This window comes from Capra hircus, chromosome 9 (assembly GCF_001704415.2).
Source record: "Capra hircus breed San Clemente chromosome 9, ASM170441v1, whole genome shotgun sequence".
Taxonomy (NCBI): domain Eukaryota; kingdom Metazoa; phylum Chordata; class Mammalia; order Artiodactyla; family Bovidae; genus Capra; species Capra hircus.
This window is the reverse complement of record NC_030816.1, coordinates 88025031-88043519: the sequence shown is the minus strand read 5'-3', so window position 1 is coordinate 88043519 and position 18489 is coordinate 88025031. Positions and strand designations below refer to the sequence as shown.

General features: G+C 52.1%; 2 protein-coding genes across 4 annotated transcripts in view; one reads left to right on the top strand and one right to left on the bottom strand.

The window, feature by feature from the left end:
• Positions 1-18489, top strand: part of PDE10A (phosphodiesterase 10A) — a 777492-nt gene that overhangs the window by 467320 nt on the left and 291683 nt on the right. The gene's annotated exons all lie outside the window — the stretch shown is intronic.
• The window catches only part of LOC108636750 (NKG2D ligand 1-like), a 30759-nt gene that overhangs the window by 8809 nt on the left and 3461 nt on the right, over positions 1-18489 (bottom strand). The window lies entirely within an intron of this gene.

The window sequence follows — 18489 nt, the reverse complement described above, 5'->3', positions numbered from 1 at the left end:
GATGCCAGGGCGTGCCCTATGTCAGAAACAAAGCAGATGCAGCGGCCAAGGGGACCAGAGAGCCCCACTGTAGCCAGGCCTCACTGCAGAGAGTACCACGCTGGCTCATAGCACAGGGTGATCCTAGAGGCAGACAGATGAGCAGTGAGCCCTGCTAAAAACTACGACTGAAAGGAAAAATTATATAAAAAACAGACAAACACAAGGCTGGGTGTTCAGGAACCTGAATGCAGACATCCCAACAAAATGTCCAGGTCCTTTGTGCAGCATCCAGCACTGAGTCAGGTCTTATATTCAGAATCCATTCCTAGAGACAGAGATGCCAGGCATCAGCAAGGAGGGCCCTCTTATCACCACAGCAAGTGCAGAAGTCCTTCTGGCCTTGGAAGCCACATGGTCATTGACTGGGGTAAGTGTACACTTGGCATAGAAGCCACCCCCACATTCATGAGGACCTAGAGTGGGACTGTGATCATGTCCAGCAGTCTGAAACATCGTCATGGCCCACCTGTTATTACTGTGGTGCCTGAGATCTGTGTAAGGAATACACCTCTGTCCCACGTCCTGCCCACAGGAGTGTCACCCATCCACTGGTCCTCATAGTGCTCATTTCACTTTCATTGCATTTGCATATGAATGAAAAATCTTCACAGTTAGTAAATTACCAGGCGGTGAGGGCCACCATAGAAGTGATTTCCAAGTTCACACTTCTGATACTGACCTTCATCCCCAATAGTACGTGTAAACAATATCATATCCTGGAGAAAGTGACAGAGTAACAACCTTCAATCCTCCAGGGCTGCAGGACTGTCATCCCTATCCTATCTCCATTTAATTCCCAGTGTGGCCCATAGATTTCTATAATTGTACATATGACATATTTCAGGCTCTGCAGACCATAGTTTTCTGTTACAACTGCTGTCCTAGCACAAAAGCAGTCACGGACGATTGGTGACTGATGACCTGCTCTTTGGGCAGATGACTCAGCAGAATCTGTGATGTCAGAGGTATCTGTCTGTGGTCAGAAAGATGCTATGTGCCGTCTATGACATTTTACTTGGAGGTTCACAACACAGATCCTTTATGTCCTGAAGAAAGGCCATGAGATTTGCAGTGGGGAATACTTCATCATTTAAATGTGGCTCCTGGTATGGTCCTGGGGGCTGGTGGAGGTGAGGACTCTGGTCATGAAATGTCAACATTGTCTATCACGATCTGGGCTCATCAACCCGCAATCATTAGTTCAGATAGACCAGCCATCAGAGGATTAAAGCAATATTGTGGTTTGGCATAAGAAGGGCCAGAGGCAACAAATAAGAGAGAGCAGCAGGTGGCCTAGGCCTGACATCAGAATTGTTGTAGGACCACTATTCTCCAGGGCCTGCCCCCGTGGCTCAGCAGTAAGGAATCCACTTGCAATGTCGGAGCTGGAGTAGATGTGGGATCTGTTCCTAAGTGAGAGAAGATCCCGTGGAGGAGAGCATGGCAACCCACTCCAGTGTTCTTGCCTGGAGAATCTCCTGGACAGAGAACGCTCGTGGGCTATAGTCATAAAGAGTTGGACATGACTGGAGTGACTCAGCATGCACACACTATTCTCATGCCAGAGCCTTCATGCAGTGTCCCCTATATCTCCATGGACCGTGGAAACCACTCTAGAGCAGAGGGGTCAGAGGACATTAGCCCATATCTGCTGGACCCACACTTCTTTCACATTCACACCACCTAGAACATACAAGGCAGGACAGAGCAAGTTTTTGGTTCACAAACAGGCAGCTAAGGATCCTTGCACTAGTCCCTAAGGGATGAGCCATCTGTTACTATTACTATTACTATTTATTACTATTACTATTACAGGGCAGTCACATTGTTCATTTTTTTTTTTTTTCAGGTCATCATTGCCTGCTCTTGTAGCACAAATGTGGAGATGTAGAATGCACACAGACACCAAATGGCCTGTCGAGACCAACAGTGTTACTCTCTGTCTTTTGAAGAAAAGGTTTTCCAACTCGTCTTAAATAATAGCTATTAAAGGCCACTGTCTTCATAGTCTCTGGGAATATGAATGTGGGACCGAAGTGTAGTTGTGGGGGTGCCTGTCCTCACCCTCATGCCCTGTGTCACACACTTTGGGAAACTCTTCTCCCATCTCTCCTGCTTTATGTCCTGGGGGCCAGGCTGGGAGGCTTCTGCTGGGGTGAATTCTCAGGCAAGAGGATAGGGTGCCAGTTGACAGAGGGCACGTTTAGGATCCTTCACAGATGGGAAGTTGTTGGAGGCCCTGAGCTTCTTGGGATGGGAAGGGATATGGAAAAAATAGTGTTGTTACAAGCAGGACTCTAAGCAGGCTTCTTAGGTAGCCTCCAGCCATCTCTCTGCCCCCACCTCCTGCACCACCCCCCCACAGCCCACCCAAGTGACAGACTCCACCTAGACCTTTGCCCATCTCCTCCTGCCCCCGCCGCCCCGGCCCGCCCAATGCAACTGGTCTGACTCCACCCAGCCTTCCCTGAACCCGTGGGTTTGGTCCCTCGGGAGGGGCCTCCACCTGTCCTGCACTAGCTCCAGTGGCTCCAAATTCCCGAGAGGCGGCCCGCGGATTGGAGCAGCATTTCTTGCTGTTGCCCGGCTCCCATTTTCTCCCAGCTTCCCCTCCCTCTATGCTGTGATTCACCCAGATTGTGTCTTTTAACATGCCAGGCGGGGAGGGGGGCCGGGCGGGGGACTAGGGACGACAATAAGCTGGGGAGTGGAGGCGGGGAGCAGGAGCCCAGCGGGAAAGCAGCGCGCGGAGGTCTAAAAGCAGGGAGGCAGTCCCGGCTCGACGTTCCCCGAACCCAGGGGACACCCTCATCCCTCTCGGGGTCTTAAGGCCCGTGTCCGCTCCCCGCAGGTTAATCCATGAACTTCACCGCCTCGCGCCGGGGCAGACCGGAGAGCCACGAGGAGAAGCAGGGGCAGCCACACTAAGAGGCGCTTCGGAGTCAGTGGTCCAGCGCATCACCGCGTGGAAAGTGCTTTGATCTGACTTCGCACGGAAAGTAAAGTGAAAGTGAAATCGATCAGTCGTGTCCGACTCTCCGCGACCCCATGCACTGTAGACTACCAGGCTGCTCCGTCCGTGGATTCTCCAGGCAAGAATACTGGAGTGGGTTGCCATTTCCTTCCCAGGAGATCTTCCCACTGCGCGCGGTGACAGAGCTGTTTATATGAGAGCCGCCCCGCCCTTCCACTCTCCGCCCGCTCCGTCCACTCCCGCGGTTCCCGCCGTGTCACGTCCCCGCCCTCCTCAGGTGACGCCCGACGGTCCAGGGGAGCCATGCGGCTCCTTCTCCGCTTCGGTTTCCGAAGCCTCGCATTGCCCACCCAGCTGCCCCCTCCTGACTCACTCCTTTCTCCCTCAGTCGCTCCCGTTTCTTTTCTCCTCGAGTCCTTCTCGCGCGCTCAACCTTCCTCCCATTCCCGCCTGCAGTCTTCCTGCGGTGGTGTTTACTCGCTCAGTCGTGTCCGACTCTTGCGACCCGAGGCTGTAGCCGCCGGGCTCCTCTGACCATGGGATTCTCCAGGCAAGAGTACTTCAGTGGGTCGCCATGCCCTCCTCCTTGGGATCTTCCTGACCCTGGGATCGAAGCAGAATCTCCTACGTTGCAGGCAGAGACTTTACCGACTAAGGCAGGAGCGAAGCCTTGCTTTTTTTTTTAAAGACTCCAGATTTCCAGGCCATCCACCACCACCCTCAACCACCCCCACCGAAGAATTCTGCTGATCTGTGGAAAGGGCCTGCAGACAGCCCTTAACTGCAGTGTCATCAGCAATGTTTTCTAGTAGTTTCTGCCCCAGAGTAGTCCTAGGCCTTTTGTGGGCCAAAGTAACTGCTCATTAGAAAGAGTTTGAGGACTGAGGCCAGAACCTGAATTTGCAGGTTCCCCGTGGAGACCGGGATCCAGCGCTGCCACCGGGCGCCCCCTGGCGGTCTCTTCAGGCTGCTCGTTCTACACTGGTAGCCTGTGTGATCCATTTTATTCCCCCTCATAATTTACTTGTATGCAGCATCCAGCCAGCACTGAACATCTCACTTTCACATCTCAGGGCTATCCGCTGATGAAGAGTGAGATGATCCATCACTCTTTGGGACTGACAAGACCTCCTAATTCTTGGGAAGTGGTCTATCTATGACACAGTGATCTATCAATGACATTGAGAGGTCAACGTCTGTGACAGTGGGATCCATCTCTCTGTTATCACGGGGCTCTCGGCTTTTGCTAGCTTCAGGGGTGACTGAGCCCTGACCCTTGGAAGGTCGCGCTGACACCTCAGCACGGGCAGTGCTCCATTTCATGTCTTGTCACTGAGTGAGGCTGGCTTCCCTATTTGTAGATATGGAAATAGATGCGAACAGAATATTACGGAAGTAGCAAGAGCAATCAGGTGGAGTTTCATGTTCTTGGAAAGATGTTCATTGTTGACACTCATTAAAATCACCTCCGGGGTTGATTTCACTCCCATCTGGGGCTACTCTGTGTCTGGGGTGACCAGGCCTGTCCAGAGTGGCCCATCTTCCCCTATGTGGCTGTCCTGACCAGGGCTCTAACACTGTCTTTTGTCTTTTCGTCTTTCTCTTGCTCTCCTAATCACTTGCCTCTTTACCAGCCTCCTCCACTGGGGCTATGTGGTCCCCGTGTTGCCTCTTGCCAGAGATTAAACCCAGGGCCTGTCCCCAGGCCTATGCATGAGAGTTTCCCCTGACACATTGATCACCTGAACCCACTAAATTGGTGCCCCACCCAAATCTGAGTCCTGTCCTCCTCCCAGCCCCCATGTGTCTCTTGTCCCCAAATTGATACACACCAGGGTCTTGGGCTCCTTAATCAGTAGAAATCAATCAGAGGCCAGACAATAGACAATAGAAATAATCAAATTTCTTAATGAAAGAAATTGAGGCAAGGCTTTATTTGGGGCCACTACTGCAGCAGAGGGGAGTGAGAACAAATGACAGTTTCCTTGGGTGCCCACTCCCCGAGGGGCGGGGCGAGCTGGTTCTTCTGTGGTGGGGGAGGAGGTGTGTCCAGGGCCAGTCAGAGGGGTGGCTAGGTGACTGGCTGAACCCTTAAGTGTTGTTGTGTTCCGGGGGCATGTGAGGTTTGCAGTGGGGAATACTTCATCATTTAAATGTGGCTCCTGGTATGGTCCTGGGGCTGGTGAGGTGAGGACTCTGGTCATGAAATGTCAACATTGTCTATCACGATCTGGGCTCATCAACCCGCAATCATTAGTTCAGATAGACCAGCCATCAGAGGATTAAAGCAATATTGTGGTTTGGCATAAGAAGGGCCAGAGGCAACAAATAAGAGAGAGAGCAGCAGGTGGCCTAGGCCTGACATCAGAATTGTTGTAGGACCACTATTCTCCAGGGCCTGCCCCCGTGGCTCAGCAGTAAGGAATCCACTTGCAATGTCGGAGCTGGAGTAGATGTGGGATCTGTTCCTAAGTGAGAGAAGATCCCGTGGAGGAGAGCATGGCAACCCACTCCAGTGTTCTTGCCTGGAGAATCTCCTGGACAGAGAACGCTCGTGGGCTATAGTCATAAAGAGTTGGACATGACTGGAGTGACTCAGCATGCACACACTATTCTCATGCCAGAGCCTTCATGCAGTGTCCCCTATATCTCCATGGACCGTGGAAACCACTCTAGAGCAGAGGGGTCAGAGGACATTAGCCCATATCTGCTGGACCCACACTCCTTTCACATTCACACCACCCAGAACCTACAAGGCAGGACAGAGCAAGTTTTTGGTTCACAAACAGGCAGCTAAGGATCCTTGCACTAGTCCCTAAGGATGAGCCATCTGTTACTATTACTATTACTATTTATTACTATTACTATTACAGGCAGTCACATTGTTCATTTTTTTTTTTTCAGGTCATCATTGCCTGCTCTTGTACCACAAATGTGGAGATGTAGAATGCACACAGACACCAACTGTGTCGAGACCAACAGTGTTACTCTCTGTCTTTTGAAGAAAAGGTTTTCCAACTCGTCTTAAATAATAGCTATTAAAGGCCACTGTCTCATAGTCTCTGGGAATATGAATGTGGGACCGAAGTGTAGTTGTGGGGGTGCCTGTCCTCACCCTCATGCCCTGTGTCACACACTTTGGGAAACTCTTCTCCCATCTCTCCTGCTTTATGTCCTGGGGACCAGGCTGGGAGGCTTCTGCTGGGGTGAATTCTCAGGCAAGAGGATAGGGTGCCAGTTGACAGAGGGGCACGTTTAGGATCCTTCACAGATGGGAAGTTGTTGGAGGCCCTGAGCTTCTTGGGATGGGAAGGGATATGGAAAAAATAGTGTTGTTACCAAGCAGGACTCTAAGCAGGCTTCTTAGGTAGACCTCCAGCCATCTCTCTGCCCCCACCTCCTGCACCACCCCCCCCACAGCCCACCCAAGTGACAGACTCCACCTAGACCTTTGCCCATCTCCTCCTGCCCCCCGCCGCCCCGGGCCCGCCCAATGCAACTGGTCTGACTCCACCCAGCCTTCCCCTGAACCCCGTGGGTTTGGTCCCTCGGGAGGGGCCTCCACCTGTCCTGCCACTAGCTCCAGTGGCTCCAAATTCCCGAGAGGCGGCCCGCGGATTGGAGCAGCATTTCTTGCTGTTGCCCGGGCTCCCATTTCTCCCAGCTTCCCCTCCCTCTATGCTGTGATTCACCCAGATTGTGTCTTTTACATGCCAGGGCGGGGAGGGGGGCCGGGGCGGGGACTAGGGACGACAATAAGCTGGGGAGTGGAGCGGGGAGCAGGAGCCCAGCGGGAAAGCAGCGCGCGGAGGTCTAAAAGCAGGGAGGCAGTCCCGGCTCGACGTTCCCGAACCCAGGGGGACACCCTCATCCCTCTCGGGGTCTTAAGGCCCCGTGTCCGCTCCCCGCAGGTTAATCCATGAACTCACCGCCTCGCGCCGGGCAGACCGGAGAGCCACGAGGAGAAGCAGGGCAGCCACACTAAGAGGCGCTTCGGAGTCAGTGGTCCAGCGCATCACCGCGTGGAAAGTGCTTTGATCTGACTTCGCACGGAAAGTAAAGTGGAAAGTGAAATCGATCAGTCGTGTCCGACTCTCCGCGACCCCATGCACTGTAGACTACCAGGCTGCTCCGTCCGTGGGATTCTCCAGGCAAGAATACTGGAGTGGGTTGCCATTTCCTTCCCCAGGAGATCTTCCCACTGCGCGCGGTGACCAGAGCTGTTTATATGAGAGCCCGCCCCGCCCTTCCACTCTCCGCCCCGCCCTCCCGTCCACTCCCGCCGGTTCCCCGCCGTGTCACGTCCCCGCCCTCCTCAGGTGACGCCCGGACGGTCCAGGGGAGCCATGCGGCTCCTTCTCCGGCTTCCGGTTTCCGAAGCCTCGCATTGCCCCACCCAGCTGCCCCCTCCTGACTCACTCCTTTCTCCCTCAGTCGCTCCCCGTTTCTTTTCTCCTCCGAGTCCTTCTCGCCCCTCAACCTTCCTCCCCATTCCCGCCTGCAGTCTTCCTGCGGTGGTGGTTTACTCGCTCAGTCGTGTCCGACTCTTGCGACCCCGAGGGCTGTAGCCCGCCGGGCTCCTCTGACCATGGGGATTCTCCAGGCAAGAGTACTTCAGTGGGTCGCCATGCCCTCCTCCTTGGGATCTTCCTGACCCTGGATCGAAGCAGAATCTCCTACGTTGCAGGCAGAGACTTTACCGACTAAGGCAGGAGCGAAGCCTTGCTTTTTTTTTAAAGACTCCAGATTTCCAGGCCATCCACCACCACCCCTCAACCACCCCCCACCGAAGAATTCTGCTGATCTGTGGAAAGGGCCTGCAGACAGCCCTTAACTGCAGTGTCATCAGCAATGTTTTCTAGTAGTTTCTGCCCCAGAGTAGTCCTAGGCCTTTTGTGGGCCAAAGTAACTGCTCATTAGAAAGAGTTTGAGGACTGAGGCCAGAACCTGAATTTGCAGGTTCCCCGTGGAGACCGGGATCCAGCGCTGCCACGGGCGCCCCCTGGCGGTCTCTTCCGGCTGCTCGTTCTACACTGGTAGCCTGTGTGATCCATTTTATTCCCCCTCATAATTTACTTGTATGCAGCATCCAGCCAGCACTGAACATCTCACTTTCACAACTCAGGGCTATCCGCTGATGAAGAGTGAGATGATCCATCACTCTTTGGGACTGACAAGACCTCCTAATTCTTGGGAAGTGGTCTATCTATGACACAGTGATCTATCAATGACATTGAGAGGTCAACGTCTGTGACAGTGGGATCCATCTCTCTGTTATCACGGGGCTCTCGGCTTTTGCTAGCTTCAGGGGTGACTGAGCCCTGACCCTTGGAAGGTCGCGCTGACACCTCAGCACGGGCAGTGCTCCATTTCATGTCTTGTCACTGAGTGAGGCTGGCTTCCCTATTTGTAGATATGGAAATAGATGCGAACAGAATATTACGGAAGTAGCAAGAGCAATCAGGTGGAGTTTCATGTTCTTGGAAAGATGTTCATTGTTGACACTCATTAAAATCACCTCCGGGTTGATTTCACTCCCATCTGGGGCTACTCTGTGTCTGGGGGTGACCAGGCCTGTCCAGAGTGGCCCATCTTCCCCTATGTGGCTGTCCTGACCAGGGCTCTAACACTGTCTTTTCGTCTTTCTCTTGCTCTCCTAATCACTTGCCTCTTTACCAGCCTCCTCCACTGGGGCTATGTGGTCCCCGTGTTGCCTCTTGCCAGAGATTAAACCCAGGGCCCTGTCCCCCAGGCCTATGCATGAGAGTTTCCCCTGACACATTGATCACCTGAACCCACTAAATTGGTGCCCCACCCAAATCTGAGTCCTGTCCTCCTCCCAGCCCCCATGTGTCTCTTGTCCCCAAATTGATACACACCAGGGTCTTGGCCTCCTTAATCAGTAGAAATCAATCAGAGGCCAGACAATAGAAATTAATCAAATTTCTTAATGAAGAGAAATTGAGGCAAGGCTTTATTGGGGCCACTACTGCAGCAGAGGGGAGTGAGAACAAATGACAGTTTCCTTGGGTGCCCACTCCCCGAGGGGCGGGGGCGAGCTGGTTCCTTCTGTGGGGTGAGGGGAGGGGTGTGTCCAGGGGCCAGTCAGAGGGGTGGCTAGGTGACTGGCTGAACCCTTAAGTGTTGTTGTGTTCCGGGGGCATGTGAGGCATCCTGCTTTTGCTCTGGGCTCTTCAAAAGTGGCAGTTGGGTTTTTCATCTCTTGTATCCTTTTTCCAGAATTTGCTTCAACTACTCACTAAGCGTAGGCGGCTGCGACCAGTGCACTAAGCACGGCCGAGAGGAGATACCCCATGTCCGAGGTCAGGGGCAGTGGTCGAGAGTGCCAGGCTGCGACAGCACAGGAACGGCCGGGAGGAGCTACCCCGCGTCCGAGGTCAGGGGCGGCGGCCGGGAAAAGCAACCCCACATCCAAGGAGCAGTGGCTGTGTGGGTGCAGGAGGGCCTAGAGGAGCTATCCCAAGTTGAAGGTCACGAAGGGCGGCGGTGAGGAGATATCCTTCATCCACGGTAAGGAGCAGCGGCTGCGCTTTGCTGGAGCAGCCATGAAGAAATACCCCACGCCCAAGGTAAGAGAAACTCAAGTAAGATGATAGGTGTTCCAAGAGGGCATCAGAGGGCAGACACACTGAAACCATACTCACAGAAAACTAGCCAATCTAATCACACTAGGACCACAGCCTTGTCTAACTCAATGAAACTAAGCCATGCCCACGGGGCAACCCAAGACAGGCGGGTCATGGTGGAGAGGTCTGACAGAATGTGGTCCACTGGAGAAGGGAATGGCAAACCACTTCAGTATTCTTGACTTGAGAACCCCATGTACAGTGTGAAAAGGCAAAATGATAGGATACTGAAAGAGGAACTCCCCAGGTCAGTAGGTGCCCAATATGCTACTGGAGATGAGTGGAGAAATAACTCCAGAAAGAATGAAGGGATGGAGCCAATGCAAAAACAATACCTAGCTGTGGATGTGACTGGTGATAGAAGCAAGGTCCAATGCTATAAAGAGCAATATTGCATAGGAACCTAGAATGTCAGGTCCAATAATCAAGGCAAATTGGAAGTGGTCAGACAAGAGATGGCAAGAGTGAACATCAACATTCTAGGAATCAGCAAACTAAAATGGACTGGAATGGGTGAATTTAACTCAGATGACCATTATATCTACTACTGTGGGCAGGAATCCCTCTAAGAAATGGAGTAGCCATCATGGTCAACAAAAGAGTCCGAAATGCAGTACTTGGATGCAGTCTCAAAAACGACAGAATGATCTCTATTTCCAAGGCAAACCATTCAATATCACAGTAATCCAAGCCTATGCCCCAACCAGTAACACTGAAGAAGCTGAAGTTGAATGGTTCTATGAAGACTACAAGACCTTTTAGAACTAACACCCAAAAAAGATGTCCTTTTCAGTATAGGGGACTGGAATGCAAAAGTAGGAAGTCAAGAAACACCTGGAGTAACAGTGCAGCCACCTTATCATAACAGGAAGGCAGGCTCCGAATTCCTGGGTCTCATCTCTTGCCTCTAAAGTGAACCCAGGAAAACAAAGGCAGCCAAGGAAGGACTGAGTCCTCAGGACAACAGAGCACCTGCCGTGCTTCCTGGCAGCATCGTCTCCTGCAGAAAAGAAAGAGGCCTTGGTCCAGGAGGCTGAGGAACTCCTCTCACTTTCCTGGGCCTGCCCCTCCCCAGGCCCCCCAGCCCCGCCCTCACTGAGGGGCTCCTATGTCCTCCACCCTCACCCCCACCCCAGGCCCAGCAGCTTCTTGTCACCTGCTCTTTCCTTCCTGCATCACAGAGTCACCCCAGGCCCTGACACCCCCTGCTCAGGCTCAGGACTGGAGCCAGTGAGGAATCAATCTGCACCCTTTACTCAGGTCTGAATCCTCCCTGAAGGGGGCCTAAAGGACCAGGGAGCAGATCCCCAGAGGAGGGGCCTTGCTTCCTGACAGCCTTGGGGGGCTGCAGGGCAAACCTCCTTCCTTCGCACCCTCAAGCCTCTGAGCAGCACACACAGCTCTAAGGACCAGGGTCCCTGCCCCCCATCTCTTCCTGGTCCTGCCCAGCTGGGCGCCTCCACCCCAGCTCAGGCCCTCCATCCCCAGGCACCTCTGCTCAAGGCAGGGCCGCTCAGTGATGGAGCTCTGGGTCCCCAGGAGGCTGGTGACGTGCAGGCCACAGGCTGAGTCAGAGCTGCTGCTGCTCCAGGAACACAGGCCAGGCCTCAGCCCTTCCCACAGTCTCTGCTGTGGGGCTCCTGACTTGCCTGCTTGACCCACGCCACTTCCTGTGAGAACGGGCCTTTGGAGTTGGGTCTGCAAAGGCCTTCCCACCCCTTCCTCCTTGGATGGGAGCCCGGCCCTCTCTCATCTTTGCCCCTGGTGTGGGTCCCCTCTTCACTGACACAGCATGTGGAGCCCCCATGCTGCTCTCAACTCCCCTTAGTCCTGCCCTCCCCCTGAGTGCCTGCTGTTCTCACACCACCTACCCTGGGCCCTGCCAGCTCAGCAGTCTGTGCTCAGCCAGGGGACTTAGCTAAACCCTTTTAACTTCCAACAGGCCCCCAGCCACCCCCCACTTTCCACTGTCATCTGACAGTGAGGACCTTTCAGTACTGAGGCCTGAGCTTGTCTGAGTTCTTGCTCTCAGGTTATATGAGGCCTTGTTCACCTGCTCATTTGCAGGATGAGGAGGTTCAGTGAGGGGCAGGGCTTGGCTGGGATTTCCCTCCCCGTCTTCACGCCAGGACCCCATGCCCCTACCTTCCCTCTGAATTCTGCCCTCAGTACCTCTTCTTGTAAAGGATCCAGGCTACGATGCTTATTATGACAAAAACGGCGAGAACCACAAGGACGATCTTGGTTATGTGGTTTCTGGCTGGGGCCGTGGGCTGCACTGTAGTGGGGACTGTGGTCGGTGGTACTGCAAGGAGGGTAAGAGTGAAATCCTTGTCCAGACCCTAAACTCAGCAGATGCCTCCTCACCCCCCTCACTCAGTACCCCTACTGTGCAGACAGCTTGTACCCATCACATGGAGGCCCCTTTGATAGATCCTCAGGCCAGATGGGGAAGGGAAGAGCCCAGTCTTCACGAGGCTCTGACAGCTAATGGGGGAGCAAGGTTTCCAACACAGCCACTCAGTCCTGCTGTGACATCAGAGACGGTGACCTGAGGATGCAGTCCTCAGGAGCTGACAGCAGAGGCGGTATTGACAGATTTCCTGAAGTAGTATTGGTGACATTTGAAAGAATATTCTGGAAAGAGGGTACAGTGAGAAATAAATTCCAGAAATCAAAGAGATGTCTACAGGTTTGGGGTCAGCAAAAATCCCTGTTCAGTCTTCCAAGGCCTGTGCTGTGAGGAGAGACGTCAGTAGGTGGAAGAGGAAGGAGGATGACAGAGCATCCCCGGGCCATTGCTCTCCCAGGAACAACTCACCTCTGATGGATCACATTCTCAAACACACACACACACACACGGGAGTGGGTCCATGTCACCATGAGAGGACGACCACTTTCTCCTACTCTTCTCACTTACCCGAGGTCTTCAGCATTTTCACCCAGCAGCACTAAGGAAAGCCTGAAGCCAGGCCTGACAGGCTCCCATGGAGACCGTCCTGAAGAAGTCCGTCACAGCCCTGTCGTTCTCCCATTTCTCTCTCATCTGTCCCCCTCCAGGATGAACCACTGTCCAGTGTCCATTCTCCGAATCAAAGAGGAGGCACAGTTGTCCATTGAAGCCAAACTCCCAAGATGCACTGGTGTGACCATTGTCTTCACGCCAGCATGTCATCCTGGCCTGCAGGGTCAGAGGGCCTGATCTCACTGAAGGAAAGAAAGAGCTCAGCCTCTGGGCTTGACAGATTCTTACCCACCTGGGCCCATCTCCCCTGGGCCCAGCTAATCTGGCCCTATCTCCCCTGGGCCCAGCTAATCTGGCCCTGGTATCTCCTGCAACACCTGCTCTTTCTACTGGACTACTAGGGAAGGACAATATCCAATTTTTTTTTTTTTTTTACCTGAAAGCAGTGGATGCAGCTAAGCCCCCAGTCTACTCCTCCTGCATTTGGATTTTCTAACTCACCCTGTCTGTGTGTTTCTCCGGTGTAACGTCAGGCATCTGCCCCTGGAGCAAGTCTCCAGTGTCTCTGAGTGTGATAGTCTGTGCTTCCCAGGCATTCATACTTTTCACTTCCTCTCCCAGTGGACTCATGTACTTGATCTTAGCTGTAGGAAAGTCATAGGAGAGAAAGACCTTTTGATCAACTTCTCCTTGAACCTCACACCATAGGCTGATCATCTCTGGGCTGCGGATTCGATGGTGAAATTATAGGAAAGAGAATGAGCGTCTGTGAAGGCAAAACACAGTGAGGGTGAGGTTGGGGAAAAAAAGACCCTGAGGCCCCTTCCCTCAGTTATGTGAGAGCCGAGTAAAGTGCAGGGCGGGCTGACAGAGCAATGACACCCCACAACACACACCAAACAGCCAGTGCCCCTCCTCTCCTTGTGGAGAAGGAGGAGTCCCCTGCCTGGCAAAGATCACACATCCTGGCTGTGTCCCCTTGTCCATCAGGTCCATTCCCAGCATCATATCCTTTGCGGAGACATGCCATGGCTGCTATGCAGGAAAAGTCTAGATGACAGAGGACTGTCAGAATCTAACCACAGGTCCTGTGAGAGATGGGGAGCCTGTGGGGATGCTCCTGAGGAAGCAGGATCACAGGGAGAAGGGCCAAGAGGCGACGGGTGAGCACAGAACCCCAAGTTGGAGAAGGAAGAGTTAATAATTACGGGTCACAGGACTTAGCAAGGCTGGGGAGATGCTGATGATCTCCCAAAGGATGGGTCTCAGAAGCCTGGAGTAGGCCTGGCCCACATGGCATGAAAGAGAAAGTCCAGAACTTCCAAGGCAGGTGGTAGAGGAGGGGATCCAAGGCTCAGAGAGGTGAATCTGCCAGGGCAGACACGGTATGAAAGGGCAGGAAAGTGTCCAGGCCACCAGGCGCCATGGGAAAGCCTGATGGAGTCTATGGAGCCTAGAGAGGAAAGCGTGCATGAGAAGCATCTCCAGCAGCTCAAGGCTGACTTCTGTGGAAATCAGGGATAGTGGTAGGAGACCGTGTTGCCATGGGCTTCCAGCAGGAACAGGATGGAAAATGGGGAAAGATCAGATTCCAGGTGGAGTGTTGTATGTCAGGAGCAAAGTTGGTACAATGGTCAAAGTGATTAGTCATGTCTGACTCTTGTGACCCCCATGGACTATACAGTCCATGGAATCCCACAGGCCAGAATACTGTGGTGGGTAGCCTTTCCCTTCTCCAGAGGATCTTCCCAATTCAGGGATCGAACCCAGGTCTCCCGCATTTCAGGCGGAATCTTTACCAGCTGAGACACAAGGGAAGCCCAAGAATACCGGAGTGGGTAGCCTATCCCTTCTCCAGCGGATCTTCCCAACCCAGGAATCAAACTGAGGCCTCCTGTGTTGCAGGCTGATTCTTTACCAACTGAGCTATCAGGGAAGCTGAAAGTGATTAGAGAGTCCCAATGCCAGCCTGACTGCCAAGAGCACAATGCTGGCTCAGAGCGCAGGGTGATCCTAGAGACAGAGAGATGGTCAGTGAACCTGGATGCAATTGCTTGATTGACAGAAAACAAGGAGAGACAAACACAAGGCCTGGATGATCAGCAGGCTGAAAGCAGCCATACCTCCCAAACATCCCTACCAAAATTTCCAGAACTGAGCTACTTCTCAGAAGGCATCACCAGAGAAAGAAGCCACATCCCAGTGAGGAGGGCCCTTTCATCACCATGGCAAGTGCAGAAGTCCTTCCATTCTCTCCCAATGAGCCACATGGTTATTTACTGGGGTAAGTCAGTCCAATGCTTTGGCCACCTGATGCGAAGAACTGACTCATTGCAAAAGACCCTGATGCTGGGAAGGCTTGAAGGCCAGAGGAGAAGCAGACGACAGAGGATGAGATGGCTGGATGGCATCACCGACACGATGCACATGAGTTTGAGTAAGCTCTGGGAGTTGGTGATAGACAGGGAAGCCTGGCAGGCTGCAGTCCATGGGGTCACAAAGTGTCAGACACCACTGAGTGACTGAAGTGAGCTAGAACTACTCCCACATTCATATGGGACCCAGTGTGTTACTAACATCATGCACAGGAATGGTAGCATGATCACGGCCCCCATGCTGTGAAGAGATGCTCCGAGGACCAGGCAATTAATAGACCCTTGTCCCAGGTCCTGCTAACAGTTGTTATCTCTGGGTCCACAGATCCACTCAGTGTCCATTGCACATGTCCTGGACTTCTGACATGAATGGACAGTCTGTGTTGTTAGTAAACTACCATGGGTGAGGGTACCATAGTCGTGAATTCCACATTCACTCTTCTGACCCTGACTCCCCATCCCCTGATAGTACGTGTAAACAACATCATCTCCTGGAGGAAATCATGGAAATGAGTACCAACCTACAGTCTCCCTAGGCCTGCAGAGCTCTGGTCCCTATCTCATCTCCACTGAATTACCACTGAGGTCCTAGGTTTCCTCTAATGGTACATATGAAACATTTCAGGCTTCACAGACCCTAGATCTCTGCTGCAACTACTGTCCTTGGCACAAAAGCAGTCACAATTGATGAATGATGAGTGTGGCTGGACCTGCTTCTTGGGCAGGTGACCCAACAGAACCAGGTGACGTCATAGCTATCTGTGTTTGGAAAGGTGCTACATGCTGTATGTGGCATTTTACTTGGAGGCTCACAACTCAGAGTCCTAGTGTCCTGAAGAAAGGACACACCACTTGCAGTGAGAAAGCCCATACCATTCAGTGTGGCTCCTGGTATGGTCCTGGGGCCTGGCAGAGATGAGGCCTCTGGTCATGGAATGTCAGAGTTGCCCATTATGATCTGGGTTCGTCAATCCCTAACCATTAGTTCAGATAGGCCAGCCGTCATAGGATAGAAGTGATTATGTGGCTTGGCATAACCAGGGCCACAGGGAACAAATCAGATGTACCAGCAGGGGACCTAGGCCTGACACCAGAGTTGATACAGGGCTACTGTCCCCTGCTCACACCTGTGACTTCATGCAGTGTCCCCTACGGCTCCTTGATCCAAGGAAGCCAGTCTACAGCAGAGGGTGTGCATTAGCCCATAACAGCCAGATCCACACTCCTATCACAGTCCCACCACCAGAAGCTACAAGGCAGGACAGGATAAGTTTCTGGTTCATAAACAGACAACTGAGGCAGCTCTTGGATGATTCTCTATGGGATGGGTCACTCATTACTGGGGTCAGTAGCCAGGACAGTGGACAAGTCTGGATCTCAGTTGTTGTACACATTATATTTGGCTTCTGGTGCCCCACAAACATGGAAGCTCCTTTTGCACCCAGATAAAGATACCATATTGCCTAAAGATGCCTTGAGATTTACCTTCTTCCAGAGGAAAAAAAAAATCTGTCAACTCCTACCTTAATCAATAACCATCATAGGTCTGCTGCTGTCCCAATTCCTAGACACTATGAATGTGGGAGCAAAGGGTAGAAGTGGGGATGCCCAGCCTCACCCTCGAGCCCTGTGTCACACTCTGGGAAACCCTGTTCCATGTCCCTCCTAAGTTAAGGTCCTGGGGGCCAGGTCAGGGGGGTTTTGCTGGGTGAGTTATCAGACAAAGGGATAAGATGACCAGTTGAGAGAGGGCATGTCTAGACTCTCTTCAAGAGACAGGCAGCTGTTGGAGGCCCTGGGCTTCTTGGGACCATGGAAAAATGAGTAATAAATGGTCTTGTAACCAAAAGAGCTCTAGGGCGCCTTAGTGGGAAAGACCTGTCTCCCGTGGTTTCTGTCTGCCTCTTGTTTGTAGAGAAGTTTTAGTCAGCCAGGCCTCCTGTGAGTCTCACAATGGTGGTTTAAGAGTTAAGGATTAGAACATGTGAAGATGGAGAAAGGAATACTCCTCAGGCTGGGAAACTGGTAACAACTGTAGACTGTGACCAGCCACAGTAGCAATGTCATGAAATTCCCAGTTCCCTGAAAGATAACAAAGATGCTGACACAAGCCTCAAGTTGTTTCTATAGGAAGCAGACCCCCAGCACATCAAAACTGCAAGCACGCAGACCCCCCAGACTGGTTGAAACCATAAGCTTGGTAGTGCTCAAACATTCGCCTTGTGCCAACCAACCCTGACTGTGCTCAAGACCGCTAATGCAGCCCTGCAGCAGCCACCTCTGCCCCTTTTCTAACCTGGAAACTTGGAGGAAGTCTGAGGACATTAGGTCACTATTTTCCCGGGGCTCCTGAGCAAACCAACTTGTCCTTTTCAGCCACTTGTTACCTTCATAGGTGGTAGGATCTGGGTCATAACCAGCTTCAACTAGTAACAGTCTGAGCTGTCTGGGAGGAGTTTTAACTCCAGGGAGGCGCTGATCAGTGGATAGCATTGAGCACCTTCCTCATGATGCATACGTAATTAAAAAAAAATTGAATTCTTTAATTTTTTCAAGTGTTTTAAAAAATCCATTTTATACTTAAGCCAGCCTTGAAGATAAGCACAATATCTGTTTACTTTTCTTCTCCTACACAACACAACGCAGGCACCCATTCTGTGCATAGGACTGTTCTGCTGCTACTGCTACTGCTGCTGCTAAGTCGCTTCAGTCGTGTCCGACTCTGTGCGACCCCATAGACGGCAGCCCTCCAGGCTCCCCCGTCCCTGGGATTCTCCAGGCAAGAACACTGGAGTGGGTTGCCATTTCCTTGTCCAATGCACGAAAGTGAAAAGTGAAAGTGAAGTCACTCAGTCGTGTCCGACTCTTCCTGATCCCATGGACTGCAGCCTACCAGCCTCCTCCATCCATGGGATTTTCCAGGCAAGAGTACTGGAGTGGGGTGCCATTGCCTTCTCTGATAGGACTGTTCTAGGTGCAGTAAAACGGATTATTTACTATTGACCTGACCCAAATCCACTTCTGGCACTGAGAAATGCTAGGATCTGCCAAATTTAAGATGTTTCAGTAAATTCCTCTCCTACTTTCACCAAAGTAAGAAGGCAGAACTCCTCTGTATTAAAAAAATTTAAAAAGGCAACTTTCCATGAAAGAGTAGTTTCTGTTTCTATTGTATTTTTCTCTTGTTTTCCTTCTAGCTTTTAAGTTTTCTTCCTCCAACACTGCTTTTTCCTGTACAAGGCTAGAGCATTTTTTCATTTTTCTTTTCCTAAGACAAAGTATTACATCTTATAGACAAATAATTCCCAAGACTAGTGATAAATATTAAAAAAAAAAAAAAGAAAGAAAGAAACTTAAGGCTTTTCCTGGTGGCTCAGCAGGTAATGAATCCACCTGCAATGCAGGAGACCCCAGCTCAATTCCTGGGTCAGAAAGATCCCCTGGAAAAGGGAGAGACTACCCACTCCAGTATTCTTGAGCTTCCCT